Below are 5,930 nucleotides of genomic sequence, written 5' to 3' on the forward strand. Positions count from 1 at the left end.
GGGAGGGCTGGGGGAGTGGGCAGGGGTTGGGGGGGCTAGGGGAGCAGGGAGCGCTGCAGGGGCCAGCAGGGGTCACTCTATGGTCCCCTCCCCCCTCCCCTGCCCCTAGTACTTACCAGTTCAGAGTCAGCTGCAGCTCCCTGCCGCAGCCACCGGCAACTGTCCGAATCATCAAAGCTCTCCAAATCTTTTCCGAAGATTCAGAGAGTTTTGAATTTATTCAGACCTTTAAGTTGGTCCCCTGATTTGAATCAGATTCAGAGATTCAGCCACCAAATCGGGCGGAATCTCCTCTGAATCAAATCACCTCCTGAAGCTTCACACAGCCCTAGTGCTTAATGTAAAATGTACACATAGGGACAGAAGCAGTCACTGAAATAAGATTCCACCTCCTCCCCTGCCTCATGCATCTTGTATTCCTTTCAGTTGCCCCCAGCCATGATACAAGCCATCACCTCCTTCTATGGCCATGTTTTAGAAACAGACCTTCAGTAACTACATTGGGCCTGATCCCGTCAGTGTGTGTTATTGATTGCACTTAAACATCACTTAACTTTCTGGATTTTAATCAGGCTACAGTGGGGAGCAGACATCCAGCCAGTCAGGCCACATTAGTTCTGGAGACAAGCAGATCTGCAAAGGCAGGGGCCTAGGGAGCTTTCAGGCAGAACAGGCAGGCATGCAATAAGTTTTCAGCATTACCAGGGTTAGGCAGTTTCTTAATGGAGTTATTTTTGGACTGCAGTTTGGGCTTAGGTGTCCACAGTTCTGTTTCAGATCTGGCCCTGTGTTCCTAAAAAATATTTGTTTTTGTTGTTGTTGCATTCAGGGCCTCAGTCAGGAATAAGGACTCCATTGTGTTAGGTCCTATACATACGTTGCTTTTTTTTTTAACTCCCTGACTCAATGATTTTATCATATAAAATAACTGTGTGACCTATTTATCATAATGATGCTGAGCCAATTATTTATGTGGATTTGCTCTTTAATGACCAGAACTAGCAAGTGCTGTTTGTATTGTACACTTCTCAGGAATATGTATCATTGCAAGATCAAGGCAAAATCCTGGTAAAAGGAAATTTAACCCCTGAGTCTTGTAAAGAACCCATGGCCAATACAAACCACTACAGGCATTTTACAACTAATCTGAATTAATCAAACCATCCCTCCTGTTTTTTATTAATGGTTGGACAATCTAGTTTGCAGAATGCACTAGTGGTCTGAGTACAGAACAAAGAGCCAGAATCTCCTGAGTTCTAATCCTGGCTTTGACAGTGAATCCTTCTGTGGCTTTGGGCAAGAAACCATTGTTCTGTAGTAAAATGCTTGCATTGGCAAGAAGATGAACTACTGTAGATGACCTAATAAAAATTTTCCATCTTTTGTTTCTAGGATTCAGTAACAGTAACAACACAAGTCTCTCCATTGCTAGGGATAATTATTTACCTATTTTGCTACAGTGCTAAAGAGTGTTACTGTTTATAAAGAGCTGTGCAGTTGCTGCTACCACTTCTCTACTACCTGTCACCTTGTCTAGTCATTCATACCTTGGACAGAGGAAGGGCATGGTGGGTATAGGATTCTACCACTCTGATTTGGGTGACTCTTATTCCTGTTTTATACTCATTAGCTTCCACTCTTAAGACTGCTCCAGCAGCAGAAACCAGACCTAAAACCGGCCAATGAAGGGTTGTTCTTTTTAAGGGAAACATGGGGGCGGCAGAGCTTCTAGGGGGTCCATATCTCATCCCACTGCCTGTTTATGGGAAGAACATGTTTGTGAGAGGAAGCATGTTTGTTGCACCCTTGTACCAGTCGGCTAATTCCCATCTTTGGGTTAATGGCTGTTGGTGCAAGATGGAGCAACCTTGGGGCTGTGCCAGGAATCAGGTTAAAGTTGAGTGGCTTCAAGTTTAGGTAAGCACAAGGATAGCTCAAATCTACCTTGGTCACCATGTTATTCCCCACATTTGTACTGCATGCATTTTGGAGAATTCAGCCAACTTGGCACAACTTTAAATGACCGATCAAAATGTTAGATGGCCCACACAATGTTATATACATGCTGCCTGTAATACTTCATTATGTCATTTATCTAGAATTATAAAGAAGACGATCATAGGGAAGATCTAGACCTATCCAACAGAAAGGACCCTGTCCCCATTTATGCTCTTTAAAATTAGTGGAAAGCAAGTTAGTTGTCTATGCCTAGCTGATTGCTCTACAGATTTTGTAACGTACTGCATAGAATATAGTAATATCTGCCTCCTCTCTCACTCTATATCCATATATTGCCTCCCCCTTATCTATCACATCAATTTTCATTTAATTTTGTTCACCTTAAGTACCCTGTCCAAGCTGACAATTAATTTTGCTCACTGTAAGCATTTCTGTCCAAGTCAAAATACCAGGCCATCTCTGATCATCCCCATGTGTGTTTACTATTCTGAACTTGCTAATGTGAATACCCACAAACACCCTGGATCATTTCACAATAAAGGAACCTTTTAGCATATTCAGGGAGACCACTTATTGCTAAGCATACTGGGAGAGAGCATTAAAGTGCAAAGGGCATTAGAAATGTAAATGGAGCATTTCACTAAAGAACTACAATGAGTAGTTCTGCCTCAGTACAAATACCAAGGACATTCTTACTATGAACCCACTAATTCACTCTCAGTATCCCCCACACCAGGAAGTATTTAGAAAGAACAGCCTATAGGATTGATTGCAGAAGTCTGAGATAACACCCTGTGTCTGTCTGGGTGGAGGATTCTTCCCTATTGCTTCACGAGTTTGCAGTGTAGTTTCCAACCATGATTTTTCTTAGCTCCTTCCATAGGTGAAGACAGATGCTTTGTTCTGGATTGTCATAGATCCTACTGGGCCACACAGGGGAATGAGAGCCCCTGTTGAGACTGACTATACATTTCTTGTGGAGAACAGTAACTTAACTCTCCTCAAAGTGTGCAAGAGGGTGAGGAAAGAAGAGTGGGGAGTAGGGCAAGCCTTCCCTACTCATCAGACAGATTTGCTGTTTGGGCATACACACAAAAGGGAGAAAACAGAAAAGGAACTATGATTCAGAACTCTGTCCCAGGGTCACTAGACTGGCAGAGATACTGAGGACTGTGCTTAAAAACATAGCCTAACCCCTTGTGGCTAAGCAGATGTCTTGCTTGAAAACCATTAACAAGGGCTAGGAGTAAGCAAGCATATTAATCATTAGTTTCTACCAAATTAATTATTTGAACAAAAGAGAAGTGACTGAATTTTTTTTCTCTATTAGACTTCTATAAGTTGAGTCAGTAACAGGCTGCCACCTTAAATTAGTTAGTAACAGCATAATATTATCATGAAAAATATATACAATTATTTTTAGTTATAGCAGATATTGCTGGAGTTGTTAGGTGAAAGAGTCAGGCTAGTGACAGAGGAATAGTTGGTTAACTGATTATCACATTTTATTTGAAATGAATGCATAAACCTCAAGTCATACCACACTAAAAGCTATTTCAGTCACTGGCAAACAATTAAAAGACATCTAGAAACCTCTAGAAATGGATATTCAAAAAAAAATCTATTTGATGCAAGTCACAAGAAAGTTATTATCCAAGTTAGATCACTGACAAGACATGTTATTAATGATCCCATAGAAATTATTAATGCATTTAACAATCACTTTGTAAACTTTAATATTATAGCCTGGGAGAATACTGAATCATGCTGGTTACTTGGCTGAAGATCAAATAAGCGAAGGATAAAAAGATCAGCCTCTCAAAAGGTCTATAATACTTTGTGATTAAGACAAATTAAATTCTTCTACATTTGTATTTAAATCCACAGACCCATGATAACACACTTGGTTTGCTCATACTGATATTTACCACTTGATTTACAATGACACAGCACTAAATAGTCCCCTGCCCTTGTGAAGTATAAGTATCCCTTGGCATGAGTCTAATGCAACCAATTATACACAAATCAAACTGGTATAACTTAAGTTTAAGACCACTGCACAAACTTAGGTTGTTGATAATTAATTGAATAATGCCATGTCGTGTTTCATATAATTAAATTTGGGGATTATGCAAAGTGGGTGAAATTCACATTTGTGCGGGGAGTCCTGATATAGACTATACAAACAGGGTTTTCTGTAGCACCTTGGGGATGAATACCCTTGTGTGAACCCTCTGCATAAGGACAATTTAGAATCTTTGTTTACTGCATAAGTAGCTCAATTCTGAATAACTAAAAGGTTCCTAAATGAGCATACACATAAACAATGAATTAAAGGGTAGACACAGATTTGGTGGAATAATGAATGAGGTGTGCCAACATTTGCAAAATTTGCAATCTCTCCCTCTGAAAGGCCCAGTAAATTAAACAATTAATTAACCTGCAATGATCTCCCCATAACATTGGAGATATAAGAGAAACAGGGAACAAGAATTTTCTCAATCTAAATGCATTTGAATATTAACAAGGTAAATTAAAAAAAGAGTAACCATCTACAGGACTTGCTATGGGTCTCTTGTTCATGTATTGTGATAATTTCAATAAAGCTATTAGAGATACTTTAACTTCTAAGTTTTAGAGGTTACACAGTAGGTGCATCTACATGTGCAATTAATCTGAAGCAATAAACTCTGGAGCAGTTTGAGCTGTAGTAAACTACTCCCAGGCACAGTGTCTACATGTGCACCCAGGACAGCAGCAATTTGAGCCAGGGCAGAGCAGTTTATGCCGAGGCCACTCAGCCCCAAGCTCTGGGTGGTGGCCTTAGACCGCAGAGGGGCTGTCTGGGGCATGAGGGTGCTGAAAGTGTGGAGCCATGTAGCTAGGCAGCAGGCAGGACTCTGGTTCCCTGCTGGCTGGGCTGACCAGGCACAATTTATGCCCATGTTTAATCCCAGTAAGTTACCCCAGCCTAAAATAGTACTGTCCCTGATAGTATTCTCCCCAGTAGTACTATTTTACTGTGGTGTAAATTAGTTTATTGCAGCCTAATACCATCACACATGTAGATGGTAATGCTTTACTCTGCAGCTAATTTGTCTACTTCGCAGTAAAGCACACATGTAGACGTATCCAGTCTTATCAGAAGAACTCCATGTTACAGCACTTTTAGACAGATCCAACCAGGCCAAAGTTGTCCTTCATGCCTGAAGGCAGAGGGAAGTGTTTTTTATGGAAAGTTTTAATTGAAACAGGCAATGTCTCATACAGAGCAGTCAAGAATGTTATCAGGAAGATGAAGACACATGGTGGGAGTGCCAATGATAGAAAATTAAGGTAAGAGGAACCTTATGTGAGGTGGCAGTAGGTACAAACTGCAGAATGAATACATTTGTGGAACAATACTTCTTACTTTGAGATCCCTGTTTCTAAATGCAGACAAGAAAGGCTAGCTACCAGCTGCCTGTCCAAACCATCCCCAAGAGCTAGTTGGGCACATTAGGTCATGTACAATCATTAGTGATTAATTTCAATTGTTTGTTTGTAAACTATTTTTTCTAGATTTGAACAATTAACATAGAAAGAGAAGAAGAAAAAAACCTGAGGGTATGTATGCAAGCCAAACAATGAACTAGCCCAGGTATTCTGGTTTCCTGACATTTTCTGTGTAAGCTTTAAGGATATCTCAAGATGGAAAATACCCTACGCTGGTTATGAACAACCTTCTCACATACCAGAGAATACATGTGAGAGAGACAAAGAGCAGTTTCTGCCTTGAAAAGTAAGACAGCATGTAGAGCAGAGAGTGTTCTTGCATAAGCTCCCTGAGAAATGCCTGGCAGGTCTGTGATAGTGGGAGAGGGAAGAGAGTGGGGAATAAACCTCTTCCTTGCCCCCTTTGCCTTAGTGTGGCTGGCATCTGGCCACACCCCTGCCCCTGCTACAGCTGGGGAGCAGAGGTGGGGCCAGCC

This window comes from Gavialis gangeticus, unplaced genomic scaffold, assembly GCF_001723915.1.
Source record: "Gavialis gangeticus isolate Ggan-Ray unplaced genomic scaffold, GavGan_comp1, whole genome shotgun sequence".
NCBI classification, from domain to species: domain Eukaryota; kingdom Metazoa; phylum Chordata; order Crocodylia; family Gavialidae; genus Gavialis; species Gavialis gangeticus.